Raw genomic sequence first — 20,706 nt, 5'->3', positions numbered from 1 at the left:
GGCAATGCAATTTTAAGCTCTCAATCAGAAGTTAATTGGCCGTATGATGCAATTGATATAATGTAAATATTCTGTTCCACTACTGAGATATGATCTGTGGTGTGATGGGGTGTAGTTGTGCCCACATACCCTGTTTTCGCAGGCCCGATCACATATACGGCACTAAAAATAATGTGGTTTTCAAGGCATTGAAAGAGCCATATTTCCATGCAAAGGATTGTTTGGAAAGGTGTGGAAATATGGCCCCAATGACTTTTAAAGCACCTGAAAATTAATCATTTAATTTATTGTAGTGGTAAGGATAATCATAGTACATAGTCAAATACCTGCAAAAATTTAATAGAGAGAAATGGTATAGTGCTAACCAAAACAGGATGGACTTAGTTATTTGGAGGTTGTGATGTTTTAGTACGTACAGAGAAAATAATACATTGGCCATGGTAAAAAGACAATATCATTGAATGAAATGGTTGAGTGCAACGTGACATCCAGGACCATAGGAGAAGTGGAACTTAAGAATTCAGCAGCATCGACTCTACCTGATGGTGTTACTATTGCCAGGCGTTCAACAACGTCCTTGGCAAATGACTTCGGGGACATAGGCTTCTTCTTGGGGTCTCACCGATGATATCTGCAGACATATCCAGGAGACTACCATCCATGTCTTCAATAATGCTACTTGAGTGGTGGAGAGAAAAAAATGTAAATAATAAAATGTTTAATTTTAATGCTGTAGTAAGTCAAGGTATGTGTTAAGGGGTGATTGGTGAGAGAGAAGATAGTAGATGGAACTCTGTGACGTTGTTCAGAATTCCAGGAAACTCTGACAATAGTATTGTCAATAGTCAGGTAATTAAGAACTTAATACTAGCTATAGAAGCAGAAAGAAGAAATGGCTGTGAAGAAATGGGCGGTCAAGAAATGGCTGTGAAACTGCACGATTGAGTGTGACTGCACGGCCAAATAAGCAAAGTGTTAGTATTAAGCTATAGAAGCAGAAATGCATTGTGACTGCTATAAAGTTCTTAGTTACCTGACTATTGAAAATACCATTGTCAGAGTCTACCGGAATTCTAACTGTCTTTACAGATCTAGAGTTCCTCTTTTGTCTTCAATTTACTCTCTGTACCAATATAATATAATATAAACAAGTTTATTTGCATATAAACTAACTTTTGATATTTTATTTCCATAAGTAGAAACTACGAGGACTTGTATGCCTCCAGTCTCCTGGATGAGTTCACCGATGTGATCACAAAGACACCATCTAAACTGAAATCTCGACAGTCATTCCCCAAGGATACTGAATATACCTTGGGTCTGTAACCATTTAATCAGGTAGAGTCGATGCCGCTGAACCATATTATTCAAACTTACACATCAAAGCTTGACAATCAAAGGTACAAAAAAGACAAGAACAGGGCAGCAGTATGGATACATACTTGAATGCTAAGAAGTGTCTAGTTTAAGGGGTCCACGAAAGAGTTTAAATCTTCAAAGATATTATTATATAATCCAAACAGCCAAGCTGTAAAAAAAGTATGCGGCCCTCAAAAAGGCTATGGTTAGAAAAGATGTGAAATCCAAGGTGGCGGCCAAGAAATGGCTGTGATGGTAGGTTAATAGTAAAAATTTCAATAACGATAATTCAAGTGAATTTTGTGCCAATTTACCAAGCGACACCAAAATTCACCTGAATTGTCGTTATTAAAATTTTTACCATTAACCTACCATCACAGCCATTTCTTGGCCGCCACCTTGGATTTCACATCTTTTTTAACCATAGCCTTTTTGAGGGCCGCACACTTTTTTTACAGGTTGGCTGTTTTGGATTAGATTTCACTTCTTTTTGTATTTGCATACCCCAAAGCCAGCCATAGGCCGGCTTTGGGACTTTTTTAACCGATACTTTATTCTTTGCCACAGGAAGAAGAAAAGATGAAGCAGATGTACTTTAGATATTTATCAGTAAATGTACAAATTATATATATAATACATATATTTATCACAGAACTCTCCATGGTGGTTTGTTTGTAGCTGAACTCTCTACAAGGAAACTTCTTCTAGCTGAACTCTCTACAGGTGATTTGTTTGTAGCTGAACTCTCTACAAGGTGACTTCTTCTAGCTGATCTTTCTACAAGGTGATTTGTTTGTAGCTGAACTTTCTACATGATGGTTTCTTTTTAGCTGAACTCTCCACAAGGTAACTTCTTCTAGCTGATTTCTCTACAGGGAGATTTGTTTGTAGCTGATCTCTCTACATGATGGTTTCTTTGTAGCTGAACTCTCCACAAGGTAACTTCTTCTATTGATCTCTCTACAGGACGATTTGTTTGTAACTGAACTCTCTACATGGTGGTTTCTTTGTAGCTGAACTCTACAAGGTGATTTCTTCTAGCTGAACTATCTCTTTCCATAGTTGCATGAGCTCCCTACTTCTATAGCTGATCTCTCTACACGGTGAATTGTTTGTAGCTGATCTCTCTACAGGGTGATTTGTTTGTAGCTGATCTCTCTACAGGGTGACTTGTATGTAGCTGATCTCTATACAGGTTACTTGTTTCTAGCTGATCTCTTGAATTCTCTTCAGTGTGACTGCTCTATTAGGATGACTGTTCTATTAGAGTATCTCGATCTCGCACTTGCTACACCAAGTTGAATTTCGTGTTACAACTCCGTGGCTTTAAGTCTGATTCTTCTACACCATTGAAGAGCTATGTAGATGGAGTAACCATCGTAGGAGTGCCTTTTGGTGGTTTGAAAGGAATCGAGATAAAGACCATGGAGATATGACACAAAACCCAACCTGTGTCACAATTACGCGATCGATTTTTATGAATAAAAAAGTATTAGTTTCCTTTTACGAAGTGGATATTTAGTTGTTTTTTTTAAATTGCAATTGACCGGCTAAATATCAACAGCCTAGTTTTTACGCCTACTAAGCAAACCGGTTAGAGCAATGAGCTGAAAATCGGAGTATAGCTGGAATAATCTTCATAGAAAGTCCTTGCAGTATTACAGAAGAATCGGATTACAAACCACTGAGTTATGATTCGAAAGCCAACTCCGTGTAGCAAATGCGAGATCGAAATACTCTAATAGAACAGTCACCCTAATAGAGCATTCGGCTAATTTATTTACTCCATTATAGAATTCTATTACATTACAAGTTATTCTGTAGAGATTTCAGCCTCAAACAGTTAATCTTATCATAAGAGACAGTTCAGCAACAAGCAAGTCACCCTATAGAGAGTTCAGGGCCGCCCACAGGGGGGGGGGGGGGAGCAACTAGGGAATTTTGCCCCGGGCCCCAGCCTGAAAGGGGCCCCAGGAGGCCTCATGAAGGGCCCCCTGAATACCTGTTTAAAAGATCGATATACTCTAATAGAGCAGTCAGATCTAAATACTCTAATAGAGCAGTCACAGTATTCTTCAGAGGAGCAGTGTAGCAAGTTTATAGATATAGAGATATGGTTGGTGATGGGTAGTTATTGTCATTGCCAGCAGGTTGTGACCTTTTTTTTTTTTTTTTAAGTCTTCACCTTACAACTTGGGTCAAGGGCCCCACTTTAACTCTTTGCCCTGGGCGGCCCTGAGAGAGTTCAGACATTACAAGTCACACTGAAGAGAGTTTAGCTATAAACAAGTCATGCACCCTGTAGAGAGTTCAGCTATAAACAATTTGCTCTTTAGAAGTTCTTCTACAAACAAGTCTTCATGCAGAGAGTTTAATAACCAAAATCCACCATGTAAAGACTTCAGCTTTACTAACAAGTTACTCTGTAGAGAGATCAGCTAGAAAACGTCACCTTGTAGAGAGTTCAGCTACAAAGAAACCATCATGCAGAGAATTCAGCTACAAACAAATCACACTGTAGAGAGATCAGCTACAAACATGTCACCCCGAAGAGATATCAACTGGATACTTGTTACCTTATACGGATCAGCTACAAACAAATCACCCTGTAGAAATATGTGTTGGAAACAAAATCATCTTTCATTGTTAAATATACAAATAATTTTAAACAGACAAAAAACTGTACACAGCATTTCTTCCTTTGTTCCAATATTCCTACAGAAAAGAAAAAAAAAACAAGTTAGAAAGAAGCACCAAAGCCAGTTAAAGGCTGGTTTTGTGGCTTGCAATACAAAAAGAAGTGATATCTAAACCAAAACAGCCAAGCTGTAAAAAAGAGTGCGGCCCCCAAAAAGGCCAGGATGAAAAAAGATGTGAAATCCAAGGTGGCGGCCAAGAAATGGCTGTGATGGTAGGTTAATGGGAAAATTTTAATTACGATAATTCAGGTGAATTTGGTGCCGAATCCTAGTGGAGGAGGCAACACAAATTCACCTGAATTGTCATAATTAAATTTTTTGCTATTACCCTACCATCACAGCCATTTCTTGGCCGCCACCACTGATTTCACATCTTTTTTCATCCTAGCCTTTTTGGGGCCGCACTATTTTTTTACAGCTTGGCTGTTTTGGTTTAGAGGTAGTGTGTCGTGCGGCCCAAGAAGCCGGCGCGCAACACCCGTGAGTATATTGACAGGAAGAACGAAAACGCAATTTTCGCAAGTCCGTAGCTCTGTGCTTCCTTGATGAAACAAGACAATTTTTGCTGTGGACACTCCCTCCAACTTCAGCACGCCACATTCCAAATTTGCGCGAAATCGCTTCAAGCGTTCCAGATATATGCGACTTCAAAAATTGGCTTAGTTTCTTCGTTTTCTTCTTATTTTTCTTCCTATTTTCGCACACTTACAAAAACTGCTATAAAACGCGAACGACATATCCGATTGCCTTGAAATGTGGCGCACAGAAGGGGGTATAAAGGCGCATCTCGGCACTAATTTTGCTGGAATACGACAAACAGGCAATGAGTTATGAGCGATTATTCACTAAAAATAACACCATTATGTTGTCACGCCTACAGGGTAAACCGCGTATGGGAAGAAGCTGAAAATCGGTGGGTGAATAGGTTACCTATTGAACCTGAAACCTTTTGTCGTTTGAAAGGAATCGAGCTAAAAACCAGGAAGACACAAAGGAAAAAAACCAACACTGTAGGGTCCGCAACGTGAAATTTCGACCTCTGAGAATCAACTACCAAACTAGCCACAAATGCTAGGCTAGGTACCACTTAGAAAATGCCAGATTGGCGTTATTTTTCATTAACGTCTTGTCGTGCAAATCGGCGAAAATGCTTACAAATTACGAGATTTTTTTCTATATCTTCAAGGAAATGTCTTTTAAAGTTACAATACGCGCTCTCAACCTTTCTTACAAACCGTTCTCTAAACTAAAACCATCAGTGGCTGCATTGTCTGGAGCAATTTCCAGCCGCAGCATCGCGAAAATAAAATTTCGGACTCGAAAAAAAGTTTCGATGTCACTGGAGCACACAGTAGCGATGCCAAAGTAACCTTTCCATGTCAAACTGGTTTGGCATGGGTCCAACTACTACCACACCAAGTATGATCGAATTCCAAAATTGTTTGCCATCTGGCTGAGCTTGACGGCAGTCAAAAATTCGTCAAAAATGCCGATTTTATTCACTGACAGGAACTTTTGCTAGCCAGATGTGCTAGTTTACTTCTCAAAAACTTACTAGACCCATAGCCAGAAGCTTTCATTCATAGGGTTGGCCTGGTAGCTCTTCAAGTGACCTCAAAAACCGCCAAATGCCGATATCCACGGATTTTGCCGATGTTGACCAATTTACAATGCGTTAAAGAAATCTTGCACACCAAACGTGATGCTTTGCCTCTCTAAAGTCATGCTGCATCTATGTTTAGTTATATTGGTCCATAGGGTGGCACTGGCGGCTCTCTTATCGAGGCCAAAATCCATCAAAATGCCCATCTCAACATTTTTCATCAGTTTTAGGAAGTTTTACATGTCAAACATGTTGGTTTACCTCTTTACATCCTTGCTGGACCATTCAATCACCTCCGTCTGTGTAGGCAGCTTTCTGCAGTCTCTTGAAAACGCCAGAGCATGCCAATTGGGTGTAACCATCAATACCAGTTAATGCTTAGCTATTTTGTTTCATTGGTTCCACGCAAGAATGACAGGAAAACCAGCAGAAATGTAATAGAGCGAAAATGGAGTTAGTCTAGCTCTAAATATTGTACTCTACATGTTTATACAAATGATTACCGAAATGCAAATTCCGATTATCAAAAACCACAATCGAAAATTCCATTCGTGTAGAGTTCCGAAGGGTGGATATTCAAAACTAGACTAACTCCACTTGGGTTATGCAATATTACTGCTGAATTTTCGTCGAATCAATGAAACAAAATAAGCAGTAAGTGGTGTTGATGGTTGCGCCGCGGCCCAATTGGCGTGCTCTGACATTTTCAAGAGACTGAAGAAAGGTGCCTACACAGACGAAGGTGATTGAAACGTCCAGTAAAGATGTAGAGAGGCAAACCAGCATGTTTGACATGTAAAATTTCCTAAAACTGGTGACAAATGTTGAGATGGGCATTTTGATGGATTTTGGCCTCGATAACAGAGCCGCCATTGCCACCCTATGGACGAATACAACTAAACAAGGATACAGCATGACTTAAGAGAGGCAAAGCATTACGTTTGGTGTACAAAATTTCTTTAAAGAATTGTAAATTGGTTGATATCGGCAAAATTCGTGGATATCGGTATTTGGCGGTTTTTTGAGGTCGCTTGAAGAGCTGCCAGACCAATCCTATGAATGAAAGCTACTGGCTATGGGTCTACCAAGCTTTTGAGAAATAAACTAGCACATCTGGCTAGCAAAAGTTCTCGTCAGTGAATAAAATTGGCATTTTTTACGAATTTTTGACAGCCGTCGAGCTCAGCCGGATGGCAAACAATTTTGGAATTCGATCATATTTGATGTGGTAGTAGTTGGACCCATACCAGAACAGTTTGACCTGGGAGGGTTACTTTGGCATCGCTACTGTGTGCTCCAGTGACATCGAAACTTTTTTCGAGTCCGAAATTTCCTTTTCGCGATGCTGTGACTGGAAATTGCTCCAGACAATGCAGCCACTAATGGTTTAAGTTTAGAGTACGGTTTGTAAGAAAGGTTTAGAGCACGTATTGTAGCTTTAAAATACATTTCCTTGAAGATATAGCAAAAAATATCGTAATTTTTAAACATATTCGCCGATTTGCACGAAAAGACGATAATGAAAAATAACGCCAATCTGGCATTTTCTAAGTGGTACCTAGCCTAGCATTTGTGGGTAGTTTGGTAGTTGATTCTCAGAGGTTGAAATTTCACGTTGTGGACCCTACCAACAATTACGCAGTAGAGATTAGCTAATAAAAAAGCGACTGCTTGCCACAAAAAAAAAAAAAAAAAACTGTTTGCCACGCCTACCAGATAAACTGCTTGGGCTAATGCTTTGAAAATTCCTGTACAGATGAAGTAATCATCTAACTCATTCCATGAAGCGGTTTACCCTGTAGGCGTGACAACAAATAAGACAACAAATCGATATTGTTGATTTGATTTGATTTGATTTATAATTTAAACTCAAAACCAGTCGGCACCAGCCGTTCTTCCATGGTTGAGTACACACAACAACAAAAAAAACACTACAAACACACATACATTATGGTATATAGTACATGACACAAATAATGTTTATTTTACGCGAATAATCGGTCGTAACTCCCGAACCGTTCGTATTGCAACAAATTTGATGCTAGAATTCGCCTTTGGACTCCCTTTCTGTGTGCCAAATTTCAAGGCGATCGGAGTACGCGTTTGCGTTTTATGTGATGCCTCTCGGGTCCACGTGTCGTTCGTCGGAGGTGTGAAACCGCGAGTGAAACCGTCCTTGAGGTGTGCCGTATCACTCGACGGTTGGTACAGTAGGCTATTATCACTTAATATGATTTAGCAATGATCATTAAACAATTGTTAAACAACATTTGATCAATTACAATCACGCACACATTAGGCCCCTATTTGGTGATTATTAGTTTCTCATCCACCGCCCGCATCCTTCTTAAGCTACCGCATGGTAAGCCATTATTTACTCTGCGCATGCTCAGAAGAACACATGATACCAAACTGTTATAATTTTTGTTGATGAACGCTACAATTCGCTCTATATCACCAGGAGAACTATTGTATTCCTTAGCAAATTGCTGCAGTGCCAGTTGCAATCGTGCTCTATCGACTTCATCAAAGCAGGCTTTCAGTTGACTGTCGAAAAACAGTTGGCGATCACGAAAAGTAGAATCAGCTGGTGAAGGAAATGTTTTTAGTAAGAAAGAAAGACAATTTGGACAAGGTCTGTACATCAGTGTGTTAATATTATAAAATAATGGCATAATGGTAATACCCTCCCGCCCGCATCATAATAATTAGAAAGGCTGGATGAGAAACTAATAATCACCGAATAGGGGCCTTAGCAGCCTACAACAATATTTGGTCCATGAGTTCACACCTTCAGTCACGTGTCCATTCTCGCGTGATCTTTGCCTTTACATCCTCCCTCCCCTTGAGAAGAGGAGCCCTCCACAGTCATACAGTATCGGGCAGGTTTCTTCACTACTCTGCCAGCACGTGTCTTAGTTGCTTGGTTCTGACTGGTATCATCCTGATTACTAGTCACTTCATCCACTTGGGAATTCTCTGGAGGTGGTCTTCTAACTTGACGATGACGCCGAGGTTTGTAGTGTCCCTTCCAGGGCTGAATATCACCAGAAAAAGAACCATTGCACAAGGAAAGACGCTGCAATGATACAACCAGTGGTTCTGAATTCGGATCATTCATTATCTGAATTGTTGCATTAGTGGTTGTAACATCTTGAACATGGTAGGGTCCCTTAAACCCTCTGTCTAACTTAAATCTTGGCTCCACTTTCAGCATAACCAAGTCTCCAGCACAAATTTTGCTATCTTGAGCCCTCTTATCATATTGTTTCTTTTGTGTCTTTTGAGCATTCTGGATATTCCTCTTTGCTAACGTTCTAGCATTCTTCAACTCTTTAAACAGTTGTCTGGCATACTCTGATTCAACTGTAGGACAATTAGTGGCTGGTGCATAAAAATTCAGTGCTGTTGAAATTCTGGCATCACGGCCATACATCAAGAAAAATGGTGACTGTGAAGTTGATGCTTGGGGAGCAGTTCTGTATGCTAACAATGCTGGGCCTAAACACTCATCCCAGTCCTTTCCCCCTTTTGACACAACTTTGCTCAGCATTCCTTTAAGAGTTCTATTAAATCGTTCGACCAATCCATCTGATTGAGGATGGCCACCTGATGTTGGGAACTGTCCAAGACCCATAATAGAGGCAGTATCTTGCAGGATGTCAGATAGAAATTCTGCAGCTCTATCGTGAATTATTTTACGGGGTACTCCATTTCTCCATATCACTTCTGCCAGGCAATGTGCTACTGTGGTAGCGGTTCTATCTGGTACAGCGAATACTTCTGGCCATTTTGTCAGATAATCTTGGAATACCAGAGCGTAATGATTACCTTCACTGCTGATGTCCATCTCTTTGAAGCCCATTCCAATACATTCGAATGGTTCCCCAACAGGTATACTCTTCAGTGGTGGGTTATGTCTTCTCCCCTGACCCTGTACTGATGCACATGTAACACAATTACTACACTTCTTATACACATCACCTTTCATACCAGGCCAAAAGTAATATTGGCTCACCTTCTCATACATTTTCTTAGCTGAAAAATGTCCAGCAAATGGTGCATCATGGCTTTCTGATAGTACTGCATCTCTCAGTTGTGTTGGGACCACAATTCTTCTTCTGGATGGCATTATAGCATCTTCGTGATACAGAATTCCATCCACCACATAATACCCTCTGTTACTTTGACCCATTACTTTCTTAGCGGCAGTGTCATCATTAGGTACTATCTTCTTTTCTACATAATCCAACAGTTGTTTTACATCTACATCACTACTTTGCTGCTCTTGAATTCTCTTCATCAAAGGGTCTTGCTCTGAACTTACTACTACTGTATGTACTTCTAGCTCTCCAACAGGAGCTCTGGATAGAGCATCTGCTACTACATTTGCTCTACCTGGCTTATACTCTAATTTCACTGTTGGGAGAAATCTTGCCAGTCGCAAGTACCAATGTGCTAAAAGACCTTTAGTCTGACTCTTTAAGTACGGTAAGTATGACTTCACTAACGCTTGGTGGTCGGTATACACAGTCACCTGATTTCCCAGAACACACACTTCAAAGTGCTCTAGTGCAAAAACTAGACCTGCTACCTCTAACTCTGTAGCAGCAAACTTCTGTTCTGCTAATGAAGTAGGTCTACTGGCAAATGCAACAGGGGCTGTCTTTCCATCACTAGTCTCTTGTTCTAGCACTGCACCAAAACCAGCAGTACTGGCATCCACCCACAAGAAAAAAGGTTTTGTCAAATCTGGTGGCTGTAACACTGGTGCTTTAGAAAGGCGACTCTTGATCTCCTGAAATGCTTCCTGGCATTCTTTTGACCACTTAAACTCTACAGTCTTTCCTGTTGCCTTGTCTGTTCTGGTTAACTCAGTCAATGGCCTTGCCAACATTCCTAGGTCTTGAATATGACTTCGATAGAAATTAACTAGTCCTAAGAAACTCTTGATTCCTTGAGCAGATTTAGGCTGAGGGAACTCTTGTACTGCCTTAACTTTAGCATTGTTAGGCTTAACTCCACCTGGGGTTAAAGTGTGTCCAAGATACTCAATCTCAGTTCTTGCAAAGTGACACTTCTCAGGCCTCAACCTTAAACCTACCTCTGTTAGTTTAGTTATCACTGCTGACACATGTGTAAAATGTTCTTCAATTGACTTAGATGCTATGAGTATGTCATCAAGATATGTAAACACAAATGGTCATTTCCTCTTATCAAACAACTTGTCTATTAACCGTTGAAATGTTGCCGGAGCATTTGTCAGCCCGAACGGCATTCTTCTGTACTGATACAATCCTTGGTGACACACAAAAGCTGTCTTCTGCTTGTCTTCATTTCTAACTTTGACCTGATGGTAGCCCTTCATTAAATCTAATGCAGAGAACACTTTAGCCTTACAACTACCCACTCGATCAATCAACTCATCGATTCGAGGGATCGGATACTTATCTGGAACAGTATCTCTGTTCAGTGCTCTGTAATCAACACATATGCGTAAGCCACCTTCTTTCTTACGTACAAGCACCAATGCTGATGCATATGGGCTGTTAGACTCTTCAATACATCCAGGCCTCTGTAAGGTCTCTAACTCCTTCTCCAGCTCTTCTCTCAACACATATGGTATTCTCCTTGGACAAGTAGATACTGGTGGTGCACCCTTGGTGTCAATAACATGCTCTACAATGCTGGTCTCTCCTAGATCATCGTCAGTCAGTGCAAATGCTTCACCATGTTGCAACAGTAGTTCCACCAATTTCATCTTCTGTACATCACTGACTGCATCTCCAATCTTCAACTGTTCTCTAAGTTGTTCACTTTTGTCTTCACTACTGATGTGGCAGACTCTAGCATTAGCTTCGAATTCAACTTTCCAATGAGGATCGTCCTTTGCTACAAACTCAGCATGCTCAATCTCACCAACTTGACTCTGTTTCTTCACCAGGACAGGCATATTACCCCAGTTAGTTAAAGAAATCATCAAATCCTTCTGTCCATTCCATAGTTCCTCTGGAAAATCACAGTTATTTGCTGCTAGAACTGCAGCATTCGGACTCATAATTCCACAACAATTCACTTGAGGAGGGGTAACAATTTCTCCATCAACAGTGGCTGGAACCAACTTGGTACAGCCTGGTTTCAAGTGAATACTCTTCTTCAAAACTATCTTCAAACTACTTTTCTCATTAGAAGTATTTGCCTGGTCCTTGTAAACTGGGTGAATTGGAGTTCCATTTGGATAAACAATTTCAAATCCAAATCAGTGAGAGCATTTGTTCCTAGCAGCACAGCACAATCTTTCAACTCACCTTGCCACAGTGGCTTGACCGAGTCTAGTACATAGCAAGGGATTTCTAAGTTCTGACCTGTCTCATCTATTTCCATCTGGAGAACAACTATTCCACAGGTTCCTAATTCCTTTCCCATTGCTCCAACAGGTTGAGCATCCATTTCCTTGCAATTTGTCTTAGCTATGCACTGCTGATCTGACCATCCTTGTTTGTCTCGAATCTTGGGCAAGAGTTGATGTCGAATTATAGTGATTTGTGACCCATGATCAAGAAAAGCTCTTGTAGGAATACCTCACACAGTCATATTCACTTGATAAATTGGACCAACTGTATGTGTTCTAGGTTGATGCTGCTCATCAGACTGATTGAATGTTAGAACTCGAGTCCATAAGGTGATCTCTTCCGTTAATGTCTGATTATCAGATGTCTGATTATCAGATGTCTGAATTTCTGATGTTGTCTCTTCATTTCCTTCCATACTCACTCTAAATGAACTTTTCTTAGCCTTGGGGCAAGAGCTTGCAAAATGACCTTTCTCATTGCAGTTAAAACATTTAATGCTCTTCGCTTGCATCTCCCTAGTGGGCTTGTCTCTGTATGTCCTACTGTTAGCTTGTGTAAGTTCTGAAGGTTTATACGATGCACTTCTGGTATGTGTAGGTAGTTTCTTTCTAGTGTCCACTGTAAGTTTCTTCATATCTTCATTCAAGTTATTCTCTGGCTGTCCGGTACCGACTGACTGCTGTCGTCTCTCTCTCTTGTACTTGAGCCTCTGCCTTAAGCAATCTCTGGAACAACTCTTGGAGGGACCATTCTTTCATTTCACCAACTTCCTTCTGTAACATGACTGGAACTTTATTCCACAATATGGATTCAAGATTAGTATCTGACAACTTATCAGGTGCTAACCGTTGGTACTCCCTCATTCCTTCTAGTAGTGCTTGCACTGATCCCAGTTCTTCATACTGTAATTCATGGCATCTTAAATAAGCGGTCCGTGGACCCATGTGTGTGCCATACTGTCCTTGGAAGATCTTCTTAATTGATACCCAGGACCCACGTTCCTCTGCTGATAGTGTACGCTGCCAGGTGGCCTTTGCTGGACCTTCTACAAACCATGAGAACCACTTGGCACGTGTATCACTACTCCAAGTGAAGTCATCAGTTGCCTCTTCGAAGTCAGCTAGCCATAGACCAAAATCTTCATCACCTTTTCTGCCACTAAACTTGCCCACTCTTGAGCGAATTTCCTTAAATCCCAACGGTTGAACTAATCGTCGTGGATTTCTCGAAGGTGTTCTCATGTTTTGGCTGGTATTACTGTCTTCTGTTTCAGACTCACTGGAGTGCTCGTCAGACCTTATGCCCGACGTTAACTGTAATGTGGCGTTCGGTTCGTTACTCTGCGTAACCGACGCCCTCTCACTCACGTGAACCTCTGATTGCTGCTGCACTGGCGACGTCTCGCCTCTACGCATTACAGCTTCCCGCTCTCGGGTTAACCTTTGTTTGTCCTCTAACAAACCATCTATAATACGTTGCCGCTCCTCGAGCAAGCGTTCGCTGGCCAGCCGCTGCTCATTAGCGCGCGCGCACTCTATAACTCTAATTTGAACAGCCGTTTCCCCAAAGAGCCCTTATTTCTACAGGCTCTGCACACATACACTATACTCTTACTACTACATATAGTAATACTGTGGTATAGATCCTCGGTGAGTCTATCTTCTTCTCGGACGCAATACTGATGCTCCCACATTTCACACATTTCGCACAGAAGTGCTTTATCATTTTTCTTGACTTCCTCACCGCAAGCTGAACAACTGCTGCCACTGGCCGTCATCCTAGTCCTAATCTCGGTCGGGGACCTCCACATTGTGATGCCTCTCGGGTCCACGTGTCGTTCGTCGGAGGTGTGAAACCGTCCTTGAGGTGTGCCGTATCACTCGACGGTTGGTACAGTAGGCTATTATCACTTAATATGATTTAGCAATGATCATTAAACAATTGTTAAACAACATTTGATCAATTACAATCACGCACACATTAGCAGCCTACAACAATATTTGGTCCATGAGTTCACACCTTCAGTCACGTGTCCGTTCTCGCGTGATCTTTGCCTTTACATTATAGCAATTTTTGCAAGTGTGCGAAAACACGAAGAATAACAAGAAAAAACCTCGAAACTTTGGAAGCTCGTATCTCGGAAATGGCTGCATGGAGCGATTACCATCAAATTTGGTATGTAGACTCTCCTGGCTGGCGGGAAACTCTGCAGCAAATTTGGTTTCAATCGGGTAATGGATCACCGAGATACAAAGTGTGAAAATGACGTTTTTTTTTCTTCCTGTCAATATACCCACGGTGTGGCGCGCCGGCTTCTTGGGCCGCACGACACACTATCGTTTGTCTTGATTAATTCTTAGTGAATACTAGATCCAAACGCAACTCTCAAATTCTTCAATTGGAATAGAAGATTCAGCATCTTGAAATGATATTTTTCTGCTGTGTACTTTTAGGAAATGATCTCTGTGTACTATTACATTACAGTAGATATGACTGCTTTTTTCAGTGAGTATCTCAAGCTCATGGTCACCTATAAGCCATGAAGTTTAAAGGGAATCAAGTCTATAACTGAAAAATGGTTCGTATCACCTACAGAATCAGGAATCTAGTAGCATTTGAACCATTTTATGTTCAAAATCTGTCAGTGAGGTGATACTGTTCCTTGCTTGTGTTGGCAGTAAAGCATGCATGCTCAGTTCATGGTCAAACTAGACTTAAAGGGAGCTGCTGTGTCACATGAAGTTAAAAATGGAGCATCAATGACTTAATGTCTCCTAAGAAGGAATATCTCTCACAAGCAATTAAAATTTGAGACATTCCAAGTTGGGCTGTATACTGTAAATAAAGAAAGTTTCACAGTTACATCTTACTAAGATGATTCATAGTAAAACTTTCATGGTCAACACATAGTAAAACTATTTCAATTTAGCAGGGAAACTTTCGCAGTAATGTAAAACTTTCTCCGTTAACAGAATGCAGGTCCACAGCAGATCAGTGCATGTCATTAACAGTGGCCCAACAATGAGCCATGCAGCTGCAATTTAGAGTTGCAACTTGTTCATATATCACTTTTGGAATTTCACCCAAACATTCAGAGAACTACATGGTTAAATATTTCACATGATGAATCCTGGAACTCGAATAATTTTGAATCCTCATAATCCTGAAGATTGAAATTTTTATTATCGGATGTTTACATAGTAACTAGCATAGTGATAACTACTGTACCTCACACAGGTATATAGAGTGTACTAAAGGAGAGAAAATATGATAGAATCAGTTAAGACTCCTAAGGTATTAGGGAATAATGGGGAATCTATTCTTAATGGTCACATGCAGGCGGCAAGTTATGGTAGAAGGTTCTAAATCATCTATTGGTAATGTGACATCTGGTGTTCCCCTAGGGTCTGTTCAATGTTGGGCAAGTTACTTTGTAAAAGTAACTAGTTACATATTACATATTACTTGCAACTGAACTATTTAGTTACAGTTACATATTACTCATAAAATAAAGTAACTATAATAATATTACATATTATATTACTTTGTGTCCACAGCCTTAAGCTGTCACGTGTGAAACTACCACTTTATCACGTGACATGATTGTGTTGTTGGACAATGTGCAAATCTTGGTTTTAAGTAAGAGGCTGGTGAATAAGTTTCATTCAGTAGGCTTCGTTACTTCGTTGTGGCTAGGCGTTACTGAGAGGATAACTAACGAGATTAGTAACTTCGTTACTTGCAGTAATAATATTACGTAATATTAGACTCGTTACAGTAACTATATTACTTAGGTAACGCGTTACATTTGTAAGTAAAGTAACTTGAGTTATATTACCCGTTTTTATACTAATTATTATAGCGTATTTCCAAGAGTTAATAATATTTCGTTATATTACTTAGTTGCCACAAAAGTAATAATATTACGTAACGCGTTACTTATCTAACGCATTGCTCCCAACACTGGGTCTGTTCTTGGACCAGTTCTATTTCTTAGTTCATATCAATGACATCATTATCAACATTCAAAGTGAGATCCGATTATTTGCAGATGATATCCTTCTTTATAAAGCCATTAGAATAGCTACCGAACTACCTTCAGTTGTCCAGCACGTGCTTTCTTTGTGCTGGGGGTGGTAGGCAAGGGCAGTCCATCCAGCCCGGGAAAAAAAAATCAAAAAAAAAACAAACCAAATAGCTACTTCAAGATGATTTAAATTCACTGACAAAATGGGCAACTGACTGGGTGAAGGACTTCAGCATCTCCAATTCCTAATAAAAGTTTTACAAATAACAATTGAACACGTTCACATAGCTACAAAATTATTTTCAGATGCAATGAAGATGATATAAGACAAACTACTGCTCTACCAATACAGAAATGGCAGTGGATACTGAACCAAAAGTCAGTTCAATAAGCTGTACCAGCTATGGAACCAACAGTTAAACTTAGCAAAAAAGGATTACTAAAATGAAAAAAATCACAAAACTTGGCCAGGGCTTGAACCCTGGACTACTGGAGCATTAGGCAACTATTGTGCTACTGCTGCTAGCTACTGAACTCCTCTACTTTTTTATCTTAAAAATGTTACTCAAGTAGTAATCTCAGTATTATAGTAAGAAGAACATAACCTAAAGGTGAAGAAGAAACCAAAGCTGAGCCCAACCCTAATGCTAATACTACTTGTCGCGTGTCCAAAAATTGAATGCCAACTCGGGGCAACTACTATATAGATGCGTGCCCTAAAGTCAAATACTCTAGATGCGTGCCCTAAAGTCAAACACTCAGGGCATACCAACCCTAGCATTCAACTAGTTGCTTGATACTCTTGTAGATGGATGACGGTCAGCTGTTTTGTGTTATCCGCAAAAATAAAAACCTTTCGGTTCAGTAACCACTTTCTCTTACAGGGAAACAGAAAAATACCTACTGATCTGATACCAAAACAAATTATATATTGATATAATTTTGTGGTTGCTTGTTTATTTATTGTTTATTTATTATTACTGAGCAGCCAGCACTGCTAATGTGCTCAGGTAAAGAAAAAGAAATCATACATGTACATTGTTACAATAATTAGAAACATTAACTGAAAATGAGTCAAAGTCATTTAGATTGATTATGAATTTTGGCAAAGAGTTCCAGTCTTGAGCTGTTCTGGAGAAATAACTTTTTTGGTAAGCTGTTGTAGATGTTGTAGGGAGTATGAAAGGGTGCTGATGATAATGCCTGGTGTCTCTGGTCATTGGAAGATGATTGGTCAGAATAGATAATGGAATTTGGTTGTGAAGTGCTTTGTAAAATGTCTGTAATCTGGATATCTTATGTAGTTTGAAGTTCAGGCCAGAAGAGATGTTGGAGCATGAAGTAACTGAACTGTATCTACTAAAATCTTTCAATTCATCTTGCTGCTCTACTTTGAATATTTTCAAGTTATGTACATCATTGATATAAATAGGATCCCATACTATTGAAGCATATTCCAATTGTGATCTGACCATTCAGGGCCATAGTCAGACTTTTATCTGGGTAAGTTCTATTAGAAGAAAAGTGGACTTTTTTATATGGCATAATGCAGATCACATTATGGTGCAAAAGCATGCTGAAACTAGTGGAGTCTGGGGGCATCCCCCCAGGAATTTTTGAAAATAGACACTAAAAGGTTGAATTTAGTGGCATTTTAGTCAATAAAAATAACAATTTTCTAGGTAGGCTCAAGACCAGCTACATGGATGACACCTGGGAAATATCTCTACTGCCACTGTAACTATACCATCTGTACATGCATGTGTTATATTGGAATGTCACAGTGAATAAGACTGATGGGAAAGATTGAGAACTCGGTCATGGGGTAGTGGAGCAGAACAAAGAGTGTCTCCTAATGAAATTTACAAATTGCATGGGGAGACATGCATGGATAATTGCATGGATAATTGCAATTGCATGGATAATTGATGGGCTCTGCATGGGGGGAGGGAGCTTTCCCACCATATTATAATGAAAGTTCTAGTTTAGGTGATCTTGATATTTTTTTAAACATAAATTAGGTAGCTTTTAAAGAAAATGTAGTTGTGACTGTTCTATTAGAGTGGTTAACTGCTCTATTAGAGTATCTCAATCTTGCATTATAAGCACTAAATGAGCTACTTGGAGCACTTTGAATTAATTCTTATTAGTGGTATTTACTATTTAGTAAACTGTAGCTAATGGACTTTTACTACTGAAAATTTGGTCTTGCATACTAAAATTGTGATCCTTTTTGCCAAAACTGTGGAGCGTTTTGCTAAAATTGTGGACCTTTTACTGACATTGTGGACCTTGTTTCCAAGAAGGCGGTTCTTCAGAACCCCCTGGCTACTGCTAAATATGATGCTGCTTTCACTTGTGTAGAACAATTGCTTAGGTTTAAAGTTTAATGTTCTAGATGCTTTTCCTGTTATTTTTTATATATGTGCAAAATTAGGTGGTTTGGGGGACTTGTTACAATGGCTACAGGGACATAATAATAAATATGTACATGCATTATTAGAATCAAAATTAGTTTCAAAATGATTCCATAGGTAGTTAGTATTTTTTTTCTTTATTGTTGTTATACTAAGATCACAATTGATGATGAGTAGTGCATTCCAGATCTGTAGTAATTGATTGAAATAAAAGATGCTAGTTAATACACTGGGGGTTCTATTATGTTATAATTTGTTACTTAATTATACCTAGATGTGTATTTCCTGGTGCAAAACTACGTAATAAAGTTATTAATATATACTCACAGTGTGGCATACCAGCTTTCTTGGTCACTGTTCTATAATTGAAGTGTATGATGTTGATAGCTGATACCCTATTCACAAATGTACACATGTATGTGCTATGGTGTATGACTGTTCTATACTGTAATTTCTGCAGTGATTGTTATTTCCTTCATGGATAACTTTTCACTGTTTACCATTAAAATGTTAGTTGCAGTCTCGATTATCACTCTGGGAGTATGCCTTTTGCTATATCATACTGCAGTTATGGATCATAATAACTTGACTTTTAAAACAGTAACAAATATGAATATTCTTAAATACCATAGAGTGAGGGATGAATTTCACAATGCATATGACAGTTACTGATTACTCCTATGGCAGGTCTAACAATAATAAAACTTTGCAGAGTTTTGGTGATGCTGCTGGTGATATCAACAGTAATTACAATCATTTTCTTGATAAACTTGGTACTAAAAGCAAAGATCACAAAGATTGAGTAATCTTAGTAACAAAATATGACGAACAGCAAGTTGGAGCTGCCATGAACATGTTCTCTCTACAGAAATGGGCCAAAATTGTTAACGCTTCTGTGGTAGAGCCATTCGTTAACAATTCTGTCTTTGGACTGCCTTTTGTCACTTCACAAACGGAACTGTCCAAACAACTATGATTTTGTGATTATTTTGATCTTAGCATTTGGAATGAAATGGGCATACAAAGTAATGGAACTTCATTAATATCCTGGGAATACTTCCTTGATCACAAACCTAACAAGTACGTAATATTAAATATTATAAATGATTTGATAAAAGGGGTTGTAAAACCAGTGCATATTGATGATGAAGCTATGGATGAACCTTATTGCAAAGAAAATTTCTTGTTGTTTAAAAAGAAGTACAGTTTTTTTATCGAGAAGTTGGTTCCAGCTAAGTTAGTAAGACATGTGTGTTTCTCATTTTATAAAACCGGAATGAACATTACTGACTTCACTCGGCATATTTATGGACCACATGATCCTTCAGAAGCTTTTGTTTGGATTTTAACTTGGAAAGGATTTGCCTACAACAACAGAGTCAGAATAGCTATAGTTCAGTAATACTTTCATAGAAGTCCTAAAACACTGCCGATGGTACATGCTAGTAACAGAGTAATAATGGATGCCCAGAATTATGTTAGGCAGTATCTGGGATCTGATTTTGGTGAGTATGTGGGAATTTCTATTCGAACAGTTGTGAGAGAAAAGTATTTGCCTGATAAAGAACATCAATACACCTTTTACAAGGTTTGTTTTAAAAGTCTTAGGCAAGCTATTCAATCTTTAAATGTAACTAGTAAGAAAATGTTTATGTCATTGGATCTAGGGAGATTGGGAGACAATAAACAAGCATCATTTATATCTCCACCAATGATTACATCTATTGAAGACACATTATTTCAAACTGTGTACAATGGTTCAGTAACAATGCAAGAATGGGAATCATCTTTTATTGACAGTACAAATGGTGTAACATATAACGGATACATTGCAGCTGTACAGAGAACAGTACTAGACAACAGTAAATGTCTTATCCTGTTTGGTGGCAGATCAAATTTCCAAAGAAGCATATTAATAGAGTACAAAGAGAAACATGGTAGCAATTCATGTGTTTATGAGGTCTGTTATACACCATAAAGTTTAGCTTTTAATAATGTATTGATTTTTTTGCATACTTTATAATTTGTCATTTGAAGCATTTGTAACTAGGTACAGTGTATCCATAATATTGAAAAAGGGTTAAAAAATTATTAAATTAAATAATTAGGCAGCCACAAATTTTAAAATTTTGGTGTAAATTGTATCTAATCAAAAACAGCCAAGCTGTAAAAAAAAGGTGCGGCCCCCAAAAAGGCCATGGTGAAAAAAGATGTGAAATCCAAGGTGGCGGCCAAGAAATGGCTGTGA

The 20,706-nt window shown here is 39.1% G+C and overlaps 1 long non-coding RNA gene across 1 annotated transcript; it reads right to left on the bottom strand.

Moving 5' to 3' along the window:
* Positions 1-1,003: 1,003 nt before the first annotated feature.
* LOC136256926 (uncharacterized) lies at positions 1,004-1,372 on the bottom strand. Its single transcript, XR_010701739.1, has 3 exons — positions 1,314-1,372; positions 1,174-1,267; positions 1,004-1,123 (listed from the first exon to the last, which is right to left on the bottom strand). It is a non-coding gene; the product is annotated as an uncharacterized lncRNA (long non-coding RNA).
* Positions 1,373-20,706: the final 19,334 nt, after the last annotated feature.

Source organism: Dysidea avara, chromosome 5, assembly GCF_963678975.1.
Source record: "Dysidea avara chromosome 5, odDysAvar1.4, whole genome shotgun sequence".
In the NCBI taxonomy this organism is placed as follows: domain Eukaryota; kingdom Metazoa; phylum Porifera; class Demospongiae; order Dictyoceratida; family Dysideidae; genus Dysidea; species Dysidea avara.
Note: the sequence above shows the minus strand (reverse complement) of the source record. Positions and strands in the feature narration are given on the sequence as shown.